Source organism: Panicum virgatum, chromosome 3K, assembly GCF_016808335.1.
Source record: "Panicum virgatum strain AP13 chromosome 3K, P.virgatum_v5, whole genome shotgun sequence".
Lineage (NCBI taxonomy): Eukaryota > Viridiplantae > Streptophyta > Magnoliopsida > Poales > Poaceae > Panicum > Panicum virgatum.
Genome location: NC_053138.1, coordinates 52504756 through 52531799, shown reverse-complemented (window position 1 = coordinate 52531799; position 27044 = coordinate 52504756). Strand labels below are relative to the sequence as shown.

General features: G+C 44.3%; 1 long non-coding RNA gene across 1 annotated transcript; it reads left to right on the top strand.

Moving 5' to 3' along the window:
* Positions 1-22468: 22468 nt before the first annotated feature.
* Positions 22469-22984, top strand: LOC120699565. Its single transcript, XR_005685496.1, has 2 exons — positions 22469-22517; positions 22652-22984. It is a non-coding gene; the product is annotated as an uncharacterized LOC120699565 (long non-coding RNA).
* Positions 22985-27044: the final 4060 nt, after the last annotated feature.

The following is a 27044-nucleotide window of genomic DNA, read 5'->3' as shown; positions in this document are numbered from 1 at the left end:
GTCCGTCGTCCTTATATTGATAGCAGAAAGTAAACAAGCAATTCCTATAGAGCTCGGGAGTGACAGGCAATCACTCGACTTTTACCGGTCCTATAAGCTTAGCAATTATTCGAACTCAGGTCTAGTGTTCAGTACATAGGTTCCTAGGATCATGCATCTAGGGTTTCAATTCAAATCCTAAGAACTGTAAATGCACAAGTAAGTAATAACGATAAATTGTAATAATTTGAAATACTGGGTTATGTCCGGGGCTTGCCTAGAATTAACACTAGGTCAGTGTTAGTTAGAGAATATTCGCTCGGCGAGCATCTTCCTTCAGTCGTGCACATCTGGATCCATTTGTCCATCTTCTAGACGTGTCCACCATTCACCGTCTTCTGGCTCGGCTCCAACATCATGTCCTTCACATGGTGCATCTATCGTACCTAAATGAAATGCAACAATGCATATGTATGAATGCATGGAAGTGCAAAATACAAAGCATTTATAAGGCACAACATACTAACATAAGCACCTAAAGCTATTTAGTTCAATCATCACTCAAGCATCTCATAGGGATGAGCACATCAAGCTAACTTGTATACGTTTTTAAAATTTTCCAAGTACTAGAACTATTTATCTTGATTTTGTGCTATCAACATGGATTAAAATCAAAACCGTAGCTAAACAGTTGTAAGGGTTTTAAACTTTTTATCCTACCATTCTTGTAGCATTTCAAGTGCACTAGAAAAGTTTCATCCAGAGAAACTAAGTATAGCATCAAGAACTAAAATAGGTAATTTAAACCAAGATTAAAACAAGAGCTAGAGAAACATATAGTTATAATGGGTTTCTTGTCAGGAAAATTTTATGTGAGACTCTACTCAGTGCTGTAAGGCTACCATAAAAAAATCATCCTTAGTTCATGTGTGGACTCCTAGAAACATCATATGCTAATTATTCTAATCTTTCTCTTACATATAAATCAAGATTTAATTAAGCCTTTATGCACTATTAAACATAAATCTATTTTTGCAGCAAAAAAATTCTAACTAAAACATGCAATATTATGATTCTATATTGTAGATATTTTGATAAGGATTCCAAAAAGTATTAATTTGCTATTTTAGGATTTTTCTATAATTTGTAATTGAATTTCCAAGTTTACTGAAAAAAAAATTTAAAAACAAAACTAATATTGTAGATGGGTCCCTGGTATTTGCACTGGGAGCCCTTAAAGAATTAAAACTTCACAAAAAGGCCCTTGGCCGGTCTTCAAAACAAGGGAAATGCGGCAGGGAGCGGCGCCGGCCGTTTCCGGCGGCTCCGGTTGCCGGCGGCGAGGGGCCTGGGGTGGAGGAGCTAGAGGAGTTCGAGATCGACCTCGGGGTGGCTTCGACGCGGCTCGGGGTGGCCTGTGGCGGCGGCTTCGCATGCTCCGGCGGCCGGCGGCGGGCCTGTGCCGCGGTGGCGACGCTCCGGTGGGGAAAGAAGGGTGGGTTCGGGTCGGAGAGCACCAGCGAGAGTCGGAGGAGGTGGTGGTGTGCTCGGTTTGGGAAAAAGGGGACCGTAGAGGGGAGCTCCACGGCGAGCTGCTAGGGGGCGGCAGCCATGGCGGAGGCGGCAGCGCCTCTGGCACAGGGAGAAGCTGGGGCACGGCTCTTAGCGGTGAGAGGGGTGTGGGGAGGTGCTGAGGCTTGCGCTGCGTCTAGGGGAGGTGTACTTGGGCTTGGGAATGATGGGCAGGGGCGATGGCAAAGGCACGATGGCGAGCGGCACACGGCGTCGGCGTGTCAGGCAGGGAGGCGTCGAGGGCGCGTGGCATGGGGAGGAGAGCTCCAGCGCGAGGGAAGGAGGGCGACGTGGAGTCTGGGCGCGACGCGTTGGTGCCACGGAGAGCAGGAGGTGGCCTGCGACCCTCCAAGGGGCGGGCGGCGCTGCTCAGCGCCGGCGGCAGAGAGAAACAGAGAAGCAGAGAGGTGGGAGATGAAGTCTGGACTGATTTGCAATATCTGAAAAGTTCAAGGGTCCCACTGTAAAACTAAAATATCTTCTAAACTTGGGCTCAAATGAAAAAGTGGCCAACATGAAAGTTGTTGAACTTTTTAAGATCTACAACTTTGGTGTTGTGCAAAAATTGATTTGACCAAAGGTTAAAGAGTTATTTTGAAAACATAAGAAGAATTTTGAATTTAATGGACTTTTGTCTTTTCCAATGCAAATTCACCTCAAATTCAGACTAAAAATTAAAATTTTCTGCAATGTAATGATTGCACTGAATTTTACAAATAAACCCTCTACCGAAACAATAATCACACATCCTATTCAAATAAAACTATAAGAATGATCATACATCAATTCATATTTACACAAATGGGACTGATATTTTTAAAATAGACCCTTACTCAAGCAATTTCACACATGAAGCACAGAAAATAAATAATGTTCTACTGTGCAGACACCTAGGGTGTCACAGGAAGGAGGTTGGGAGGTACCCTGGGGAGGGGGGGGACAGCGGAGAAGAAGAGGGATGAGGAGGCCGCGAGTGAGGAGGGGAGAGTGGTAGAGGAAGGAGAGGAGAAGGGAGAAGGGGAAGGGAGGAAAGAGCTAGGCCACACGAGAGAGAGAGGACTCTTTGTGAATAAGAATTAGTCAGACCTCATCACCGTTGGTTCGTTGCCGTTTGCTATGACCATATCAGTTATAGTGGACAGATGGCTGCTGGCCAAGGCTTAGCACGGGGTTGTTGCAAGGCAAGAGCAGCAAGCGTTGGCGCGACGGTCAATCGATCTACGCGACTACTAGAGGTTGGCTGTTACGCGAGCGGGTGCGACGGGGATTGAGGGTTGGTTGATCGCCGCGATTGGAGAGGAGGCAGCAGGATAAGGCTCCGCAAGGCGGCGGCACTGTCCGATGGATGGGAGAGCGGCACGTCGAGGCTCGGCAAGGCGGCGGCAGCGGTTTATCGTTGCAGGGTAGGGAAGGGTTGTGGGGCAAGAAATTCCGATTAGTATTATGATTGGAATTTTGATTGATTTAGCGAGGTTCTGATTGATTTGATTGTCCGTGTTCTGTTTGGATTTCTGACTAATTTATCAGGGTTCTAATTAGAATTCTTATTGATTTGTGTGGATTACTACTTGAATTCTGATTGATTTGTTCAGGTTCCAATTAAGACTCCAATTGACGGACAAAGGAATTATTAATTGCTTTAGAAATACTCCCTCCGTCCCATAGCTACATTTAGACTTTTTCAAAGACAGATATTTTCAACTTTATCTGTAAATAAAAATAATAATATAGACTAATAAAAAATATATTATTTGATTTATTGTGAAATCACTTATTAGAATACGTAAACTTTTATATTTGAAATATTTTTTAGAGATATTTTTTGTCAAAGTAAAAAAGTTTGATTCAAAAAAATTTAAAAGTTGCTATAATATGTGACTGACGGAGTAGTACAGATAGAGATTGAACAAATTTCAGTAATTAAATAAATAAAAAACTATTCGACATATCTTTTTCTGCGTTCTATACTTTTTCTACCCACCTCTCTCTTACCCTCTCTCCTAAAGCGTCACAGACATATGGCCCCGACCCCTTTCCCACACCACAGTACACCATCCTTAACCGATGGTACAGGGGTGGGTAGAGGTCCGGCAGCTCACCAATGGCCGGCCTTGCTCCTCTCTTTCCCACGGCCTCCAGCACATCTAGATCCACTTTTCCCCTTCACAGCCGCCCCTCTCCGCCCTGACCGGCGCCGCTGCAGTGGCCTGGCTACGGTCCGGCCATACTGGCCTCTCCCCTCACCGGCCAACGGCCAACCGGCCTCTGCACTAGAAAATTTCTTATTTCTTATTTATTATTATTCCTAATTTTTATTAAGACAAGAATTAAGGAATTAAGTATTTATTTAAAAAACTAGGACTTTTATACTTTTAATCATAAAGCAAAATCACACAAACCTAATAAAATTGGTCTCATTATTTTTTTTAACATTTCTTCAATGTATAGCAATTTAAACAAGTTTAAAAGCACTTAAACTAATTCTTAAGAATTCCTTATTTATTTTCTCTGAAAACACCTTTCTAACTCATTCTCACCGTACCCTAACCCCTCTCTTTGGACATGCAGCCCCCCTACCCAGCACAGGTCTCTGGCCATTGGCTTGAGTGTGTCCGGCTAGGTAGGTCTCGACACTCACCGGCGGAGAGATCTCCGGCTACCAGACCTAGCCCACTGTAGTGGAGCAGTCTAATTTATCCCGGCTTAAGAGCCGTTGGTCCACACTTACATGGATAATCTGCTTCACCCTAATCATTCACCATACATTCATATCAAAGACATGCATACAAGATCGCTTTGCATAGAGCTTCAGATATTACACACAGATGTTGATTGTTGATCAGAAAACAAGATTAGAGTTATTACATAATATAAGCCCAACCATTAGTGCAAACCAGGACTATAGAGTTTCTGACCAATATTCTACAGTTGTAGGGTTTGATGTTAAACTGGCATTGTTCCAACAAGTTTTTGAAAAGCCTAGAGACGCATCGACTCAACGTACCCTCTAGGCCTTGAGGTCTTGACTTTTAGGCTCCATAGGTGATGTTGTTGAACATACACATGCACAACACATTGAGTATGAAGGTATTCTCTAAGACTTACCCAACTAAGAGCATCAATCTCTAGCAGACTACTTATCTATGGAAATTCAGACCTAGATTCTCTAAGACTTACACATTGAGCACAAATGGAAATTCAATCCACCCAAATCCCTCTCGGATCCAAGTTTCGTTACAGGGGTCAATAACAATTTAGGGCTAGTTTGGAAGCCAAAAATTCCGGACGCAACCCGTTCTTTTCCGTCAATCAGAAGCCCGCATGGAAATTAGTGTGATGGGGTATTCGAGCCCAACCCACGAGTTTTCCCCAGGGCAGCGTCGCCCCATCTCGGCCCATCGGGAGGTTCATCCGAGCACTGTTGGGAGTTACTCATGTGACCCTAGCCGACTTGTCACACTAAGGTTTTCTTACTTCAGATTTTATATTTTGGGCCTAAACTGGCCCAACAATCCGGTTCACATGTATAATTCAGTCAAATTTATTCCGGAACAATTTTTTTGTTTGGGAACAATTTCAGTTGTTCTCCTGCGTTCAACTCCCTATTATTACAATTTATATTTTGGGAACAAATTTATTACAATTTTCAATTGTAATATTCTAGGATTTAACGACGTTTGTGCTTTCAGTGGTAGACGACGTTCCGGTCGACATCTGGACGCCTGTAGTGACTTCGTCAATCTCGAGAATTTGCCGGCTCATTATTCGGAGATGCTCATAGAGGTAGGTTTGTGTGCATGTGTTCATAAGGGTAAGTGTGCGTGCATTTGTGATTGTCTGAGTTGTACCGTGTAATTAAAAACAATAAAAATGTTTTGAAAAAAATTGTTCTAGATGATTTAAATGCAGTCACACACGTGACTTGACATTTTTTTCTGTCCCCGTCGCTCACTCGCTCGCCCCATCTAGGCACAGCTGTCCCATACCTGTCCCGTACCTTCCGCTGTCCCCATCTAGGCACAGCTGTCCCATACCTTCCGCTGCCCCCATCCCACTTCGGAGGTCCCCATCTCTACAGCAATGTTTTCAAATCGTATTATGGAACCTAGTCGTAAGACCACCGATAAGATGATTAGTCACGATTAGTCGTCGATCAGCTCGATTAGTTCAGTCTAGTCGGTCCTTGCCGTAGTCTAGTCGTCCTGTATATTCTATGATCTTTACTATACATATCGGATCCATATTCCATGTAGTATGTTATTTAAAGTATATATTAATATAATGTTGATGGTCAGATACTCGGATGGTCATTAACTTTGTAATTTGAGTTTTAATTTGTGAATTAGATCAAAAGAGTACTAGACTATAGCTAAAACAACATCAAGATAGAGGAGATACACCGACCGTCAGAAAAATATTGCTGCAAAATCAAAACTCCAAAGTATCCAAACACAAAACATCAAGTTGGCAAGCTGTTGCAGCTGAAATTACAAATTACCAGCCCAAAATTGTCCTGGCAAAAAGTTGCTGCACACTAAAACTAGTCGTCCACACGCTAATCGGATGACTAATCGTAGTTAGTCAATGATTAGTCAAGTCGAACGACTAGAGTTCTAGTTGAGGTAATCGAGTCGTTGGGCCTTATCGGTAGCGGCTGACCGATAAGGGCGATTAGTCGTGACTAATTGCGATTAGTCGGACGACTTAAAAATATTGCTCTGCAGCAGCCTCTACCTCCGCCGTCGCCGCTCCACCTCCCCATCGGCTACAACGCCACCACCCCCTCGGAGGTCTCCATTCATTGACACAGATTTATAGCTATCTTTTTTTTGCAAGACAGATTTATAGCTATCTAAAGCATGAGATTTGTAATCCTCCTCGCACCATTTGCCTTTTGTATTGGTGTGTACCTTTTCTTCCTAACTTTTAACTCCCAAAAAGCAGAAGAGGACGGGGGATAATCTCCCCTGCGGTAAATTGGGATTCAAAAATCCAAAAAAAAAATCCCAAACTAGTCCTGCTCCATTTACAGATATACTACAAAGTTCTAAACAGTTGGCTATAGCCACCGCTATTGCCTACTACAGTCTTTGGGAGAGAAGAAAGCTAGAATATCTATCTCTTAGCTCTGAAAGACTAAATCTGCTAGTAGCCGGCTAAATCCCGCTATAGCTGCTAAATTAAGGGATATTTAGCCAGCTAAACCATATAATAGTCTTTATTTATTGTCAGTTTAGTATTGAACTTTGTCTTTCGCAAAATTTAGTGATTCATCAATGATGTAACGAGGAAATGAAGCTCAAGACGTACTTCATTACATGAAATTTTCTTGATTTCCTGTTTATATGCAAAAATACGCATAGATTTATGCACGGTGCTAAAGTAGAAATGCATAAGTCTGAGAAGTTTTCAGAAGATTTGAGAGTATGCATGAATCATGATTGCCAGGTGAAATATATATGGAATACTTATATATATATATGGTTAGATAAGTATGAGAAAAATTCTAGAGTTAGATATTTTATAAAGAAGTGTGTAGAACATGGACACATGGCAAAATTATATTAACCATGGAGTATAGTAGTGTCCTGGTAAGGTGGCCACACAAAGAGTGTAAGTATTGTGTTGTACTAAGTATAGTGAATAAAGAGTTGAATTCCTATATAGAGTTTATATATTATATAAGTGTCTAGGTGAAGGTCTTCTTCATGTAATGTGCTCATGTAGTGTGGGTATAGGGTCTACGGAAGTAGTGGTATCATACTATTTTTGTGTGCTCATGTAGTGTGGGTATAGAGTCCACAAAGAAGTGGTAGCATACTATTTTGGTATAGCTGCTGGGAAGATGGTGTAAAGGTTAGGGGCGTTAATCTCTCAACACTTGTATTTACAGAACTGCTAAATGGGTTACCTAAGCTATAACCCGTTATAGCCTTTCTTAGTCTTTACAAACACCAACCGCTAAATGGTTTAGACCGCTATTTTAAACATTGCTACTACTACGGCTGGTGCTGCGGCATCGTAAAAATATAGACGAGGATCCACATCCAGAACGCTGCGGCTATGCCATATGAGAGCTCGCTCAGGCTGGGAACAAACCGGCACAAGTCGATGAAGACCGCGCTGCCGGCGACGCTGGCGAGGAGGTGGTAGGCCGGCAACGTGTAGACCAGGAGCACGACTCGGCCTCTTGGAACCCAGGCCGCACCCCTGCGGCGTGGCAGCTCCTACATGAGGTTCGTGTCCTCGTCGATGGTGACGCGAACCTTGGCTTCCTCCACGGCGTAGACCTCGACCTCCTCCTCTGCGGTGTGGACGACGACGACCTCGTCGCCTGCGACTGCGAGGGGCCCATTGTCGCTGTCGAGGTCGGCCTCCGTGGCAGCGCTGCCGATGTCGCTATCGTCATAGTCGTCGTGTCCTTCGACTCCGAGCAGCGCCGCCAGAGCTGCCGCATCCCCATCGTCCAAGCCCTCGCCGTGGAGAAGGTGGTACCCATTGGCATCGCGCACGGCTTTGGACCGCACGGGCTCAATAGGCTTGCCGTCCTCACTGAATGCGGAAAGGGCGCCGACGATGGGGATGAGGAAGTAGTGCTCCGCCTCCTCCGCCATCTTCTCCGGCATGCGGCTTCTCTCGCTCGCTCTAGGACGAACGACACACGGGCTCTCTAGTCTTTCCTCTCTCCTCGTCGGCCGGCCCCTTCTCTCTAGTTAGTTGGGAAGGAGGCCCCATGTACCACGGCCAGCTATTTATGCTGGCCTTGTGCCAGCAGATTTGCTACCAGGAGGCGGCGCTCCATGCGGCATGCGCTGCAAGCTACTACCTGACCGATTCCTAATGAGCACTCCTCGATCGAGCTGTTCTGGAGCATTATTCTGCTACGCATCGCAAGAGGGGCCGGGGCCGTGGCAGGGCACCATGGCCGTATGGTATGCAGAGCCACCTTGCATTGGACCACCATGCCAAGCTCCAGCCCCTTGTCTTCTACAACGCCACTGCTGTCCTTGATCCGAGTGCCGCCTCGCCGACGCAATGGGGCTCGTCGCCTTCCGCCGCTTCTTCTACGACGCCTACTCTTGCTGCGTTGAGGGGAGCATCTTTGACGGCCTCCGCACCGCATGGACCTCGTCTCCTTCGCCGAGGAGCTCCTCGTCGGCGGCTCCCGCGACGAGCAGCGCGTTGGCGTCGGCATCCTCGTCGCTCGGGGACGACGTACTGCGCCGCGTCGGCACGTCGCCCGCCGTCGTGGAGATGCTCGGATGGAGCGGCGCCGCCGCTGCGTGGCGTTCGTTTTGTCCAAGCTCACCGGCAGGAAGCGGAACGCGCTCCGCGCGCATCGCTGGGGTCCCCGGTGCCATCGAGTCCATGTCGTCGCTGCTCCACGCCACCGACGAAGAGTGCAACCTCCTCGGCCTCCTCATCAAGAAGCTGGCGTGCGACAACGACAGCTGTAGTAGGATCGGCAACACCCGCGGACTGCTCCACAAGATCATCGGCTTCTCCGCCATCGGCGGCGCCGTCGCAGCCATCATCCCCGGCCACCGGACCCCTCACGGCAAGCTTCTTTGCAAGTCTGTGTTGCACGGTAGTTTCAGATTAATGTTCCCATTTTATTTTACCCACATCGGTTGTTAACATGGTATCATATCATAGTCATACACCTAAGGTAGCGTTACAGATAGTCAGGTATCATAGTGTTTTTCTCATTTTTACCGTCAACTGTCTTTTTGTTAAGCTTGGCATATCGCAGCAGCTATGTTTCTTTTTCTGATATGCCAACAGAAAATGTAAACCGTACAGATTATGTTGCAAATAGTGTAGGCAGCTAATGTAATTAAGTCTCCTCATGTTCATTAGTATTCTAGATCGTCTCCTTGGAAGCTCACATATGTCAGCACAAGAGATTTGGTTTATTCAATAATGTTTCACTACGGGAAACTGAATATTTGCCGTGTGCCCAATTGTTTGCCGGGAGGCAAAACTCAGGCACATGGCAAAGGACCCTTTAGCCGTGTGCCTCAAATGAAGCTCACGGCAAAGAACAGGCACACGGAAAAGGACTCTTTTGCCGTGTGCAGCAAAACGAGACACACGGCAAACAATAACCACACGGCAAAAGTTTTCAAACCGTAACGGGTTCACGTTTTTGTCGTGTGCCAACGGACAAAACACACGGCAAACATTTGGCACACAGCAAATTTTTTGAAACCGTAACGGGTCGCCAGTTTTGCCGTGTGTCATGGGCAGGCACACGGCAAATTCAAAATTTTGCCATGGGTTTTTTTGTTTGCCGAGTGCCAGAGCCTAAGCACACGGCAAAGTATTGGAGAAAAAAATTAAATTATCACTCCCAAATTTTTCAGGAATACATATATTTTATATGGGGCTTGATATTAACATCTGGTATTTTTTAAAATCTATTTGCTATATTTAGTCATTTAATTTCATTAAACACATTTCTTAGAATTAAGTCCAATTTGAACTGGAACTGATTTGACAAATGTAGTAAAATTCAGCCAAAAATCAAATTCACGTCATTGAGTCCATTCCGAGGTCGTATCCATGAAATCGGATGTAATATCGAGAATCCTTTTCCTCGAACCATGCCCGGTAACATGAGGCTGGACCATTTTAAAATTTTATAAATAGCATATGAGGTCTAAAAATTCTAAAATTTTTCATGATTCAATAATTTCCTGTGTTTATGCTATTGTAAAAAATTAAGTAGGTTTCGCAATTGTTAGACGTATGGTCCTTAGTAATAGAAGCATATCCGAAGAAGATTCGTGAACTCGAGAAGAAATCTTTCATATTTTGAGCCAGAGTGATGGTCCAATCCATTTTTCAATTCCAAAAATTTTATATATGTAATATCGTACTTAGATTCTTGATTGCAAAATTTGGGATTTTTTCAGATCCATTTATTAATTTTCATTTTTTTCAGTTAAACCATATCATGTCAACATACATTGAAATTGAGCTATAACCACATGAAATAATGTTTTTTTCTCAGAGAATCATCAAAATCATAATGTTTATGCACTTTGGGAGACAAAAACAGTAAATTTTGTTAAATCAAATTTGTTTAAACACGATATGGAAATGTTTTGTTTGATACAATTTGTTTAAACACGATATGGAAACGCATGAAATAATAGTTTTTTTGTTAGAATCATAAAACCTGAGTTGTTTACTGTATTTGGCAATGTTTTTTGATTGGTCATTCAATTTAATTTGATAAAATAATTTTTGAAATTGAATTAGTTGGGTGAAATTTAAATTTAACAGAAACTTGTTTGCCGTGTGCCTTGGATCGTGGCACATGGCAAATAGTCACTTTGTCGTGTGCCTTGGATTGGGGCACACAGCAAAGACGTTGTTTGCCGTGTGCCCTGGATCTGGGCACACGGCAAAAGGGCGGCCCACACTTAGCCGCAATGGTTCTCACCCCGGCCCCTTGCACACACACTTTTCTCGACAAGCCGCCTCCTCGCCTTGCCACCGCCTCGCCTCGCCGTGCCGCCGCCTCGCCGATCTGCCGCCAAGCCGTGCCACCTCGCCGAGCCCCGCATCGCCGTGCCGCCACCTCGCCGTGCCGCCTCGCCGAACCACCACGCTCACCCAGTCGCCGCCTCGCCGAGCCGCCGCCTTGCCAAGCCGCCGTCTTGCCGTTCCGCCGTGCGCACCGTGCCGCCGCCTGGCCGTGCCGCCGCGTGCGCCCGCCACGCCGAGCCGCCGCTTTGCTGTGCCCGCGCTCCGTCGTGCCTATGCCCGTGCCCGGGCGGCCTTGAGCCGGCGCCCCTAACAAGCCGTCCCGCCGTGGTGTTTTGGAGCCCGCGTCCCGGCCGGCCGTGAGCTGGCTACTCGGCACCCGCCGCCCCATACTGGTCGAACTGGCCGTCGTCGCATAGGTGTGTATGTGCAGGAACTCTAGTTTAGAGCGTGTTTTTTCTTGCAGGGTTTGGAAACTTGAAGTGACAGAACTTTGTCTTGGTTTTGGCAGGGGAGTTTATTGGACACCGTCGTCAAGGCGTCGGCACCTACATGCGCGACATCGACTCGCCCGCCTTCGAGCTCTAGGTGAGGACGTGCAAGCTGCTCCTCATTCCATCTCATGTTCATATAGGACGTAAACGATTTAGGTGTCTCCCGTTCGAAGGAGATATAGTTGGAAATATGCAGATCTTTGCATATGTATGACTATATTTGTTTCGAATTGTCCATGTTTTTTGGATAGCCCGATAGGGTGCGTAGATGGGGTTAGTTCTCATGGTCTACGCCGATCCAAGATAGAGTCTCGACATCATCTCCTCGTTGTTCTCCGGATACACAATCTCCTTTTTCGGGACATGTATTTGGAGAACAACGAGGAGGTGCTGCTGAAATTCTGCCTCGGATCGGTGTAGAGCATGAGAACCAACCCCAGCTACACATCCTCTCGGGTGGGATTAGAACCTATCTTGACCTATTAGAAATGGTAGACATCGTGTAGATGCAAGGATGATCTTTTATATTATATTACTCATTGATATGATAGAGGATGGATGACCTTGCGTAGATGTATACTGGATGGAAATGTGGGGGTCAGTTGTCCGGGGAGTGGATTGACAAGACCGAGGCTTTCTTAGATGGAGCATTTGCAAAGCTCAAAAGAGGCAATACCACCTGGTGTCCGTGCAACAAATGTGGAAACATGCGTCAACAAACACGCGAAGTCATGACAAATCATCTTTGCAATTATAGATTTACGAGAGACTGCACCCGGTGGACCTACCATGGCGAAGCCAAGACGAGGTCGTTAGGCAACGCATCGAAGAACAAGATGCTGATGCCGGGGTTGCAGACATGTTAGATGACTTTCATGAAGCACACTTTGATGAAGGACGTAGGGAGGAGGAGGAGCCAGAGGCAACCATGAAGGCGTACTATGATATGTTGGCTGCAGCTCTGCAACCCCTTCACAGTCATACCAAGGTTTCACAGCTGGATGCCATTGGCTGCCTAATGGCCGTGAAGTCCCAGTTTACCTTAAGTCGAGACGCCTTTGATGTTATGTTACAAGTTATTGGCAGCATGCTTCCAAAAGGGCACATTCTTCCAAAGAGCATGTATGAGGCACAGAAACTCCTTCGTGCACTGAAGATGCCATATGAACAGATACATGCCTATCCCATGGGATGCATCTTATTTAGGAAAGAACACGCTGAAGCAAAGTACTGTCCAAAGCGCGAATCCTCTAGGTTCGTGGAGGTAGACTCTGGTGATGGTCAGAAGAGGCAGCTCGCGGTCCCCGTGAAAGTCCTACGGTACCTGCCGCCCATACCAAGGATCCAACATCTGTTCATGACCAAGGAATCCGTGAAGCAGATGACATGGCACAAAATGGGAACTCGTTACAATCCTGATAAGCTTGTGCATCCATCCGATGCTCAATCATGGACCCATTTCGACGGGATTCACCATCACAAAGCTTTGGAGGCTCATAATGTACGTGTTGCGCTGGCGACAGATGGCTTCAATCCCTATGGAATGTCGGCTGCCTCTTACACTTGTTGGCCCATGTTCGTTATCCCACTGAATCTCCTACCTGGCGTTATTTTTCAACAACAGAACATATTCTTGTCGTTGATAATTCTTGGACACCCTGGAAATAATATGAGTGTGTACATGGAGCCCCTGATTGACGATTTGCTCTGTGCTTGGGACAATGGGGTTTGGACATACGATCGAGCTACAAAGACAAACTTCAGAATGTATATTTGGTACCACTATTCCCTGCATGACCTGCTGGCGTATGGGATATTCTGTGGCTGGTGTGTCCACAGGAAGTTCCCTTGTCCAGTATGCAAGGCAGCATTGATGTTCATTTGGTTGCGGAAGGCTAGCAAGTATTCTTCGTTCGACAAACATCGACAATTCCTACCTCTTGACCATCCATTCAGACGAGATAAGAACTTTACGAAAGGTGTTGATGTTAAAGACCATCCACCACAGATGATGACGGGTGCCGACATTCATGCTCAATTAGATGGTCTCGTGATCAATGCTGAAGGTGGGGGTTTTGTGGGATATGGTGAGCAACATGCTTGGGCGCAGAAGTCGGGCTTGTGGAGGCTCCCCTATATGGCTGACCTTCTTCTTCCACATAACATTGATATGATGCACTCCGAAAAGAATGTCGGCGAGGCATTGTTCGGAACAATCATGGACATTTCAGATAAGACAAAAGAATAATGTTAAGGCCAGAGTGGATCAGGCAACGTTATGCGATAGACCAAAGCTAGAAACGAGGCCTCCCGGATCAGGCAAGGCGTGCAGAAAGCCTAAGGCCGATTTCGTTCTGACGAGACCCCAGAGGAGAGAAGTCCTAGAATGGTTCCAAACCTTGATGTTTCTTGATGGGTATGCGGCGAATCTGAGGAGGGGAGTGAACTTGACCACTATGCGAATCAACGGGCTCAAGAGTCATGACTACCATATATGGATCGAGCGGCTACTTTCAGTTATGGTTCGAGGCTACCTCCCTGATCAAATCTGGCAAGTGCTGGCAGAGTTGAGCTTTTTCTTCCGCCAGCTTTGTGCTAAGGAGTTATTTCTAAAAGTGGTGGAAGAAATAGAAAGAATGGCGCTTGTGTTGCTCTGTAAGCTGGAGAAGATTTTTTCCACCCAGCTTTTTCAATCCGATGCAGCATATGTCGGCGAGGCATTGTTCGGAACAATCATGGACATTTCAAATAAGACAAAAGAATAATGTTAAGGCCAGAGTGGATCAGGCAACGTTATGCGATAGACCAAAGCTAGAAATGAGGCCTCCCGGATCAGGCAAGGCGTGGAGAAAGCCTAAGGCCGATTTCGTTCTGACGAGACCCCAGAGGAGAGAAGTCCTAGAATGGTCCCAAACCTTGATGTTTCCTGATGGGTATGCGGCGAATCTGAGGAGGGGATTGAACTTGACCACTATGCGAATCAACGGGCTCAAGAGTCATGACTACCATATATGGATCGAGCGGCTACTTCCAGTTATGGTTCTAGGCTACCACCCTGATCAAATCTGGCAAGTGCTGGCAGAGTTGAGCTTTTTCTTCCGCCAGCTTTGTGCTAAGGAGTTATTTCTAAAAGTAGTTGAAGAAATGAAAAGAATGGCGCCTGTGTTGCTCTGTAAGCTGGAGAAGATTTTTTCCACCCGGCCTTTTCAATCCGATGCAGCATATGATTTTGCACCTATTGTATGAGGCACGAATGGGTGGGCTCGTGCAGCACCGTTGGTGCTATTCAATTAAGAGATGTCAAAAGATACTTAGAACTAAATGTAAAAATAAATATAAAATTGAAGCTTCCATCGCAGAGATATATATTCTGGAGGAGGTATGAAACTTCACATCAAAAAACTATGCTGACAACCTTCATAGCGTCCACAATCCACTCCCTTGTTACAATACTGTGGAATCTAACTCCACCCTGAGCCTTTTTCGAGGCCAACTCGGAAGTGCAAGTGCTGCAACCATCAAGACCTTGGATATTCAAGAGTGGCGTGCTATCATGCTATATGTGTTGACCAACATTTCCAAAGTTTTGCCCTACATAGAGTAAGTTCTTAGCATTCATTTAGTTCTCAAGTCATTTCCCTTTTCTGCATCGAACCCTATCGTTCGTCTTTTGTACAGAGAATTTCATATGGAATTCTGGCATCGATCAAGGGTGCCTAGCCTCCATGAAACTGAGACCCTACCTAGACAGGGCATGGGAAATGGAAGGCCTGATTTCATTTCTTGGTTCAAACAGAAGGTAATGTCCAATTCAGCTCATTTGTAGTATATGGCATGACAAGTTGCTTGTACGTGCAAATAATATGACGAACTTGCAGGCACAAAACGATGCGTCTATGAGTGCCGAGTTGCAGCAGGTTGCCAATGGCTGTGCCTATAGGGTCAAGTCATTTGGAGCTTATGACGTGAATGGATATCGCTTTCACACAACAAAGCATGAGCAGATTCGGCCCAATCGAAGAACAACAAATACCGGAGTTTTTACGCCAGGAGACGATGGGCTCGAGTACTATGGAACACTTGAAGAAATATACGAACTGTCGTTTCATGGGTTCGTACCTCTGAAACCTATCATATTCAAATGTCATTGGTTTGATCCTCAAGCTGTGAGACGTACCCCGAATATTGGGCTAGTCGGAATTCAAAGGTCATCCGTGTACCCAGGAGACGATGTGTATGTTGTAGCTCAACAGGCGACACAAGTTTATTATCTGTCATACCCGTGCCAAACCGACAATCGTCTCAAGGGCTAGGATGTTGTGTATAAGGTGTCCCCTCACGGTAAACTACCTGTCCCGAACAATAAAGATTACAACATAGACCCAAACACATATGCAGGAGAGTTCTTTCAAGAAGATGGGCTACAAGGGAGTTTCCAAATAGATTTAACCGAAGCGATCGGAATGGAAGTAGACAATGAAAGTTTTGTTCATGAGGATGCCGGGGATGAGGTTCATAATGCGAAGGACTTGGAATTACTTGAGCGATTACGTTTAGGCAATGACAGTGATGATGAAAGCATTCCTCCTTTGGAGCACGCCATTGATGATATCGACGGACGTGATAGCGATGATGAGACTTACGATCCAACTAATCCCGATCTTGAAGAGTATTTCTAATACATGTAAGATCCGTATTTGCAACAATTATATCAGGTGGTCACTTGTTCTAATTATGTTTGTTTTTTACTACTTGCAACAATTAATTTGTAATACATGTTCGGATTATGTTTATTTTTTTACTACTTGCATTAATTAATTTCTAATACATGTTCTGATTGGTTTGCCCCTTTTAATTTCAGGTGATAGATGGTGGGGTGCGGCGGAGGTATGATGCAGTCGTTGGAGGCCGTGCTGCGTAGAGTTGCTGGGACAGGTGAGTCCTCCCAGACAGCTAGAGGGAGGACAAGGAGGAGGAGGGGTGAGGCAAGTACGTTGGTGCCTCCACCAGCTGAGGACGCTGGCACGTCACGGACGACGAGGAGGAGCAGCAGGAGGACGAGGGGGCCTCGCGCGAGGTCACCCTCGCTTGAGGAGGAGGAGGAGCCGCTGCAGCAGCAGGAGGAGGAGCCAGAGGAGGAGGACCAGGAGGACGGGCAGGACCAGGAGGAGGAGGCCTCTAGTGAGGCCCCGTTCGTCTCCCGAACCGACCTATACCGCTCGAGCAACGGCCGATTATTCAGCCGGACGGTAAAAGTTTAGTAACTTTAGCCGATTTCATTACGTTTCGTACTTACATATTTCAATTCCAATTTTACACAAATATTTTTGGCAGGAACTTTGTAATCGTCATTCCAGGTGTTCACAAACGCATCCCTAATGGCATTCTGGGCTTGCTTTGCAAGGACCACTACCCTGGATGCATCAAGATTGACGGTCGTCTTCAGCTTGGGAGCACTACATCCAAGCCATCGATAGACCGGACCGGGAAGGCAGGTGCTTTGCGAGCAAGGCATAGCGGGTGTTGCAGGAACTGTGGGTAAGTCCTGTATGCACTATAATTGTCAATACATATCATTAATTGGACATTCTTGATATAATGGCTTCGTTCATCATCATGTGCATGATTTCTATAGGTGCGAGGAGGGAATGATGACCGTGGCGCGCGAGGTGGCAAACACGGCCTGTCACAAGCTGGTGGTGGATATGCTCTACGAGGCACACATCCAGGCCAATTGTGATTACAAACATCGCATTGAAAAAGTGAAGACCAACAAAGGGGCTGTACGAAACCTCAGGCTGACTCGGGAACAATATATGATGGTAAATTTACAATATTATTATAATTGACTTCTTGCTAAAATGAAGTATGCTATAGTTCATCTTCTTATATGTCATGTTTGACGTGCAGCTGATTCCTTGGTGGTTAGCCGGGAATGATCAGTGCTGGGACATGATAATCGACAGGTGGTATGCGGAAGGTTGAGTGGAGATGCATGAGTCTTGCCGGCAGCGGCGTTTGATGATGCCAGGTGCACCGCACCAACAGGGCAACAGTCACCTACAACAATACGTGGCCAGATGGGTACGTGAATTCATTTCTTCATTTTAATGCTCAACCGTACATAATTTGTAATCATCTTCGTTTTTTTTGCAGTCGGCGTCACATGGAGGCGAGCCTTGCCCCCCGATCAAGGCGTGGGCTTTGGCCCACATGGGGAAGGCGACATCCGATGTCACCTACAACCCTAATGCCCCTCTAGAAGCGTACAGCAATGCGACCGCCCATAGCCGCCTCAGTCAATACAACTCGATGGCAACGGAGGTCCATGGGCCGGAGTTCGATCCGAGCATGGGGCCCATTGATGGAGAAATCGTCATGAGGGTGGGACGAGGTAAGAAGCATGGCCGGTACTGGATCGGCGACAACGTAATCTACACGGCCAGTACTCCCACTCTCGCGTAGATTTGAGCTAGGAGCACCAGCTCAAGACCGGCCATACGCCCACGGCCAAACACTACAGAGATGCAGCTAGCGGAACTGAAGGTTATTTCTATTTCATTCGTCTTTCCTTGATTGTTAAAGATGTTTGTTTTGAATTCTAACCATTTAATAACATATTGTAGGCCCAAATGCAAGTTGAGTTCCAAGCACAGCTCCAAGCACAGCAGGAGGAGCAGGAGGCGAAGTGGCAGGCCGAGCGGGAGATGATGCAGCGAGAGTTTCAACAAGCACAGGAGGCCGACCGCCAGAAGCTGGATCAGGCTCTTCAGTACATGCAGACTATGGGCTCGATGACGGGTCTTTCGCCGCCTCCATTCACATAGAGCTCCTCTTCCTGATCGTGGAGCTACTCCTACTCCTGTGAGTGACTTCACATTCTTCTAGTTTCATTTATCATAGTGATTTAGCAATTCGAATGATAGCAAACTCTAGCATGACTTATAGCTAAAGACTTAGAGCTACAGACTTAGGAATTAGCATGACATAGAGCTAAAGGCTAAATTAAATCTTAGTGAGTTGCATTGATTACTTTGGGATAACATACCTTAAGTAACAAAGATAGGCATTATTGGGCATTCTGCTCAATATGATGTAGCTTTGAACTAATAACTACCTCAGCTTAAGAAAAGTGCGGTGAAGTTCGCGGGCGGTGGTGAAGTGCGGTTTTTGGTGATGCCGACTGGCGCTTAGAAACAGCAGTGGCTCTACTTCCGTGGTCTCAGTATGCTGCTTCCAGCAGTCGTGGCAGGGCTTTGCAGTTTTTTTTTCTTGTATAGGAGCTGCTTGTGCTAGAACTTGGGTTTTTGCCGGAATGTCCTTTGGGTTGTGTTTGAGCAGGTCCAATCGTTCTGGAGCAATTGTGTAACAAAATATAGTTCAAATTAGAGATGTATGTGATCATGAGACAATAATTGAGCTGGCAAGCTTAATCATCATTGTGGTGGCTAACACACATAATATCTTCAATAATTATGTGCAGCCTCAGTCGGCGGCGTCCAATGATGGGCCAGTCAATCAAGAAATGTCGCCTCAACAGAACGCCGCAGCAGTGTGGATGGCTTTCACGCAGCGCTACTCGCAGCCTTCGCCGTGGTCGGTGCCGCCGCCGCCGTCGTCTGCCCCGTGAGTAGCATGAGCTTTGGACTATATGCAAGTTTGCACTTCAACTAGTGTATGGACTATATATTGTATGGACTAGTGTATCGACTATATCACTACAAAAAATCTGTTGATCCATGACGATTGAATTTCATCACAGATCACTTAACGTCATGTATTGAGCGTCACAGATCACACCTCGTGACGTTCCTTAAATTTTCGTCATAGATTGCTTGATCCATGACATTTTAAAACCGTCATGGAATGTCCCCGAGCCCCCGAAGCCCAACCCAAGCCCGTTTTCTATGACGAAAATTAACATCACGAATAGTATAATTTTGGTCACAGATTCAATTGTCATGTCACACAATGGTGACATGAAGGATGATGTGGCTGTTGACTTGACGATGACGTGGATAGTAATGATGACATGGCTGATGATGTGGCAATGATGTGGAAAGTGATGTGGCAATCGCACGTGACGTGGCAAGTGACATCAGCAGCACAACCCACAAGTGGATGGGCCCAATTCAGAGTGGGCCACCAAATTGGGCCTAATTTCAACCCTTTTATTAGAATAGTCATTACAGCCCTATATACCAAAATTGTAAGACCATTTACCACAGCATCAAATCAAATACAATATCATATGATTTACATTGAGAAGCACCTCAAAATTTACATGCAAGTTACATTCATCTTGCATCAAAAGCAACACTAGAAACAAAAACATCAAATATTCTAGCATTTGCATTCAAATTTCCAATCTCTTCTCACTGTTTGTCCCTTGTTCCATTTCATCCTAACATGAAAAGAGCACATTGTCAAATATTAATCAGAGGACAATATTTGTATTTGTGATGGAAACTACTGAAACTAGCAGAAATTCACATTGACAAATATTAATCAGAGGGATATTTGTGATGGAAATTACTGATACTAGCACGAACTGGTTCAATTATAACAGTGGAATTAATGTTGTAGACTTAATTAAAATACACTATACCACAGCCCCAATATCCCATCAGACATCAGTCGCTATAAGTAGATAAATACTGATGAACCATCGGTCGGTAAAAAGTTCTAACCAACAATCTGTCGGTATTTCAATATTTCCCGACCGAGTATGAGTCGGTACAAATATTTACTTATAGCGTTGAATGATCAGTCGGCAAAAACTGAAAATTAGATCCAACTATCTGTCGGCATTGTCATACTGGGCCTTGGGCAAAAGGCCCATGACCGAAGCCAACCGCCCAGGATATGTTTGCAGCTCGAACCCTAGCTTGTCCTGAGCCCCTCACTCTACAGCCACCGTCGATGCTCACCAAGGGCCATGGCCCCGCGCTGCCACCGGCCGAAGAAGCCCCTCGCCGCCGGTCGCCGTTGAGGCCCCTTGGCACCATTGCCCTACTGCGCGGACGGCCGAAGGAGCCTCGCGCCGGCTCTGGCCGAAGGAGCCATGCGCTGCCGGCCGCCGCCGTGGCCCTGCGACACTGCCGGCCGATGGAGCCCCGCGCTGCCGCCGGCCCAAGGAGCCATGCGCTGCTGGCCGCTGCAACCGAAGAGGCCCCTCGATGTCGGGGCCCTGCGGCGCCCCCACCGTAGAGGGCCTACGCCGCCTGCCACCACCAAATAGGACCCGCGTCGCGTCGCAACCCATGCTGCCGGCCGGCGGAGAGCAAACAAGCTGCCAGCCGCTCAAGGTAGATGTACGCCATGTGCCCTCCCTTGAGCCATCCCCTTCCTTGCTATGTGGATCTGACAAATTGTGTGTTGGTGAAGTTGCCTCCTCCTTGATGAACTGGTAGACACCTTTGCTTTGTGTTACAAACTTAAGGCTATTCATCAATTGTATCACTATCGTCATGTTGCAGGAAAATCAGTGTATCTTTTGGAATTCAGTTTAGGATGAGCATAGGTGCGATGATATTATTTGCCCCTTTGCATCTCTTCTTTCTTTCTCAAGTGCACAAAGCACAGAATTTGCCGTAACTTCTATTGCTTTCTGCTAATTCATTTGTGATGGATAGCTGGTACTTCTAGTTAATTTGTTCCATTCTCACAGACATCCATCCCTCTTGTTGCAGCTGCCACCAATGAAGATGACATTGAACTTGATGGCACTAAGCATGTGCTGGAGGAGTAAGATGGAACTGCTGCTGTAACTTCATTTTTGTCATTTCCTTTTTGAAAAATCTGACATTTATAGCTGATTTCATTCATTTGCACCGACTTCTGGGATTGCCCTTCTTGTGTTTGTGCCCCCATGGACATATATTCTGATTGCCCTATACTGAAATTTAAAATGTTACCAATAATTGACTCTTTTACTAGGCAATATGTGCTTGCATACTACTTTAGGAATCACTTTAAGATGTAAATTATAAATGCAATGAGATAACATCCACTTCTTAACTACTGTATAGCAAGATGAGAGAAATTGGCTAGAGCTTGTATGAGTGTCAACAAAATTGTGCTACGCAGTTTTCTTTGTTTTGAAATTGAACTAATATGGTTAGTATAATACCAAAACATATATCTGCAACTTACCTTAGAGGTATGTAACTTAACTACTGTGGAATATCCTTTATCATTTATTATGGTTACTCTAAATCTATCTTTGCTCTTACCTTTACCATTTCATATTAGGACTCTATATCTGCAACTTTAACTGTCAGTGTTTATTACTCATCAGGCCATCAATCGCCAGACCAGACATGAGGAATATTGTCTGATGTAGTGTTGTTATATTTGCATACCCTCTCCTAATGGTGAACAAATGATCCAGCTACCCAGTACCCACCTTCTTGCTTCTGGACACAATAGGATAATAAATAGATCTTGAATGTCATACTATCTAAAAAGATAAGTGATTAGATAGATCTTGAATGCAGGTATATATGATCTATAGGTTGCTTGCAGCTTATTAGTTTAGTAGCCTCGCAAAAATGTAGCTCTCAGCTCAAAAGCACCATGGCATTAGTCTTTTGTGCATTTGAGTCTTGCAATGTTTGGTTCATCTTGCAATTCGTGATCATATCTGTCCTACCTTGGGCTTCTTTCATTTTATTCTTGCCAACTGTTTTGCAGGAATTTCATGTAGATGACAGCATGCTACACACATAATTTACTTCTTTTATTTTTGTCATGACTTGGTTCATATAATGTGTGTTGTATATGTAATTTGATCTTAACTAAAAATCAGCTTGTTTGTATTGAATTTCAGGTAGTTCTAGGAGATGCTATGCAGCATGCTTGATGGTGTAAACAAGAAGCTGTTCAAAACTATGTTTTATTCTGGATTTCCTAGAGATAAACTGTTATATCCATGGAGATACATTAAAAGGAGTCAAGTTTTCATTTGTGCTCCTGGTATATAGTTCTTTGGATTGTGGCTTATAGGCTGTGTCAGCTAGCTGCAGCAACAGCCAGCAGTTTTGTAGATTAATTTTCACTCTTGCTTTTGTTCCTGTAGTTAACTTTCAGCATACTTTAACTTTGTTCAGGTGGGAGGTCTTAGAGGTGGCATGATGGTTGATCAACAAGTGGATCAGTGCTCATGGAGACTTCTATTTTGGGCGGAGACTTCTATTTTGGGCTATGCTCATGGACACTTTTATTTTGGGCAGTGCTTATTTGGAATATCTAGGCTGGCTCCCCTTATTTTGTAAATGTGGCTGCTGCTTATACCGTGGCCGGTGACAAACCCAACATATGATCTAGCTAGCTTGACCTAGCACTGTGACAACAAATGATGTCTATGATGAAGCTTTGCTGTTCAACCAATTATATATGTATTGGGTTCATATGAAAACTCTGAGCTCTATTATTTTAGTCAATTCCATGCTTGATATCTGTTGGCTTCAAATGAAAACATGATCTATATATCTTTATTCAAGTGTGCTTGATATGTATTATTCAAGAGATTAATTATATTATTTTTCTGGATGCTTAGCGTTGGATTGTTGGTTGGCAAAGAAAATTAGCTACTCACTGTCAGTCGGCAAAAGTATTGTAACAGATCATCTGTCGGGAATAAGTGTCAGTCGGTATATCTTTCTAGGGCAACAGACCGTTAGTCGGTATATCTATGTCAGTCGGCAAAAGTTATACCGACGCCACTAACAGCGACAGATAGGTGTTGTCGGCATACATCACTACAAAAAATCTGTTGATCCATGACGATTGAATTTCGTCATAGATCACTAAAAAACCGTCATAAAACGGTATCTATGACGATTTCAAATAGCGTCATGTATTGAGCGTCACAAATCACACTTCATGACGTTCCTTAAATTTTCGTCATAGATTACTTGATCCATGACGTTTTAAAACCGTTATAGAATGTCTCCGGGCCCCCTGAAGCCCAACCCAAGCCCGTTTTCTATGACGAAAATTAACATCATAGATTCAATTGCCACATCATGCAATGGCTGCTGACATGGCAATGATGTGGATTATGGTGATAATGTGGCTTCCACATGGATGCTGACGTGGACAATGATATTGGTCTATTGCATATAGCCCATTTATGTATCTGCTAATGAAAAAAAACAGCCCATTTACATCTAGCCCATTTTTCTGATCAATCCATCATCATTTCAGCCCATCTCAAGATATAAAGCAGCCCATATATAAATAAATTCTTATCCAACATCTGATCACATAAATACATCAATGTTTTTCGATTCAACATGAAATCAATCTAACTCTAGTTATCTAGCACAAAATCTCATAATACAGCAAATAAAAAGTAGCTTCAAGCAAACCCATGCTTCAAGCCCTGCCCAAGTTTTGTATTCATGCTCACATCCACAAGCACATATGCTGATGCCCAGACCTCTTTGCCGATGAATCTGCAAGTTAAATTGTAAATAACAGACAATCAAAATGGATTACTTAAACAGCCAAATGGGACATGATTTATGTGGCAGTGACCTGTAGAGGTAGAGGTGATCACCAAAAAGAATCAGCACACACATCTTCAATATATCTAGCTTTGGCGTGCTGCAAAATATAAGGGCATTACAGTTTGTACATGTTTATGCATTGACATGTGAGCAACAAAAGAGAAAAATCATATGGTCTTTCTATAGTAGACATTTAGCTAGCCATTTCAATCATGAGTTGAGGTCACTCAGTATGGAAGAATTGCTGATTGGTCAAATAAACAAGCTAACAGCTTCTGTAGTAGTCATGCAAATAAACAAGCTAACAGCTTCTATACTAGTCATGCAAATAAACAAGCTAACAGCTTCTGTACTCGATGACAAGCAAGAGCTGCGCTAATTATGCTGCTAGAATTATCATTAGGTTTTATTTTTTCATTTCAACTCAACTAGTTCACAAGATTATCAATACAGCAATGTGCAGGTTTCAAACAAAGATGCGCTAATTATGCTGCTAGAATTTAACTAAAAGCACTATCAGGAAGAGGGAATTACTGCACAAACATAACTCTGCTAGAATGGCTTCTTGGATTCAGAAGTACATAGGTCATAGAACTCATTCACCTGTACAAAGTAAGACAAAGTTAATGCTTTCCAACAAACTTAGCAATCTGTAGAGGTAACTAACAATCCATAGTAATAAAAACTACGGGGTAACTAGCAAAGGGAAGAGTACTACTGCAGAACTGTGAACTGTGGGCTCTACTAATCCTTCACAAGTAGAGGCATGATCCAACATTCATGAATGTCAAGTGTTCTGTGCAAGTATTTTTTTCAGGAATAGAAAGGAACAACAAATAGCAAAACATGCAGGTGAGGAGAAAGATTCATCAGCAATTACCTAACCTAAAGCCTAAAAGGAGTTGCTTCCCTTTGTCGAGCAGCAGCAGACCCAGATCAGCACTTCCCTCTTCCAAAACAAAAAAACTATCGTTAGCTACATGAAGCAAAATCTGATAATAAGAACGAGAAGAAAAGGGCACGGTGACCTACAGTAGCCTGGGAGGCCGACGGCGAGATACACAACATGCAGTACTAAATACAGTTAGAAAAAATTATCCCTAAACAACATGCAGCAGTGTGCTAAAGAAGGAACATATAGCTGCTATGGAATATAAATCCCTGCAAAATCCTTATCAAGACGTGATTATTTCTTTATTACAAAAAAGAACAAAGTGGAGATCTCTCTAGCGAGATCAGCCTTCCAAATGACTCGCCTCCACCTCCTAATTTCTGGAACCGCTCTCCTCTCCGCCTCCTGCCCAAATTTTGGGATCTCAATCAATTTGGTGGTAAATCAGAAAACAAATAGGAGATAGAGAAAGATGACTGGACAAATCAGAAAACATTAATGGCCGGGGCAAGTTGAACGGTGTGCTCTCCTTGTTCCCTTGCCGGGCACTGCCCGCCACGCGTGGCCAAGCATGAGCGCAGGTGCGCTCGGTCGAAGGATGCCTCGGTGCTCGGCGGCGGCGGCACCTGACCATGGTGAGGTCGAGGAGGTGGATGTAGAAGTGGTGGCAAGCGGCGTGAAGGTGGAGGAAGGACGACGTCGGGGGGCTGTAGGGAGGCGCTGATTGTGGGTTCATGCCCCTGGATCTTGTCCGCGGCAACCAGATCTGGAGCCAGGGAGGGGGCGGGGATGCCAGGAGGGGTGCGGCTGGAGGCGGAGGTAGAGCCGCTGCTGTGGCTTCGTCCGCCAGTGGGGCAGGTGACGAGGGGTGGGGAGAGGTGACGAGGGAGGAGGGACGGGAAGATTGGGTAGCGGCCGCCGGTGGACTGCTGCGGGGGAGGAGGAGAATGGGTGAGGAGCTAGGGTTTCGGGTGGTATTTAACTTAACAAGGACACGATCTACGCCGTTGAATCAAAGATGAATGGATATGAATGATTGGGCTGTGCACATCCAGAGAAATTGGCCCAGCATATGGCCTATTTAGTATTTTTCTTTTTCTTTTAGATTTTATTGCGCCACTATGAGGTAACTCACAAAAATATTTGTTGTATATATCCCAATAAATTTTATAAATATAGTACAGTATATATAATTTGTCTTGCAGAAGTTTCAACAATTTTCTAACTCATTTACTATTTTTAATAGTTTAAATGAATTTCTGCAAGTAATTGAAAATAATTACAATTGTAACTAAAAGTGTTTCAAATAATACTTCAAAAAAACTCATAAAAATACTTTTTAAGTATCTTCGTTGTATTATAATTCTTATCCTAGAAATGGAAGAAAAATTTAAATGTTTGTTAGGGATAATTCAAACTTCTATATGCAACCTTGATATAAAATAATGATAATAATATCTAAAACTCATCTGAAAATTCTGAAAATTGCCATAGAATCTCTTTGTGGAAGTTTAAGCTAGAAATAAAAGTTTCATTCGATTTTCCAAAAATTAGGGTATATATTAATCACAAAATGGATGGATCTCTCACATTGTTTCATATAACTCAACTCAAATTTTGAGAATTGTACACCTTAAAGTGTTTCCTTGTTCATATATACCTCAAATTTGGATACAATCTTCCATTTACCCTCCAATTAACATTTGTTGATTTACATTTCCACTTGTTGTGCAAAAAGGTTATTTTTTCTATTTTCAAATATCTAATTAAGACAATCCTGTGAAGTAAATTGCAAAAATATCTATCTTATAGCTCCCATTAATATTTTTCATGTAATATACAACATCTAAGTTGCCGTGTAGGAGTTTCAAGAATTTTTGAAAAGTTTCGGTATTTTCTAGGATTTAAATGAATTTCTGCATGCTTATTGAAAGTAATTACTATTTGAACTACAAGTATTTTGAATAATATTTTAGAATCCTAAAAAATATATTTAAGTGTACCCTTTCTAGTACAGATCTTATCCTAAAAATGGAAGAAAATTTTAAATGTTTGTTTGGAATAATTGAAACTTCTATATGCAACCTTAATATAAAA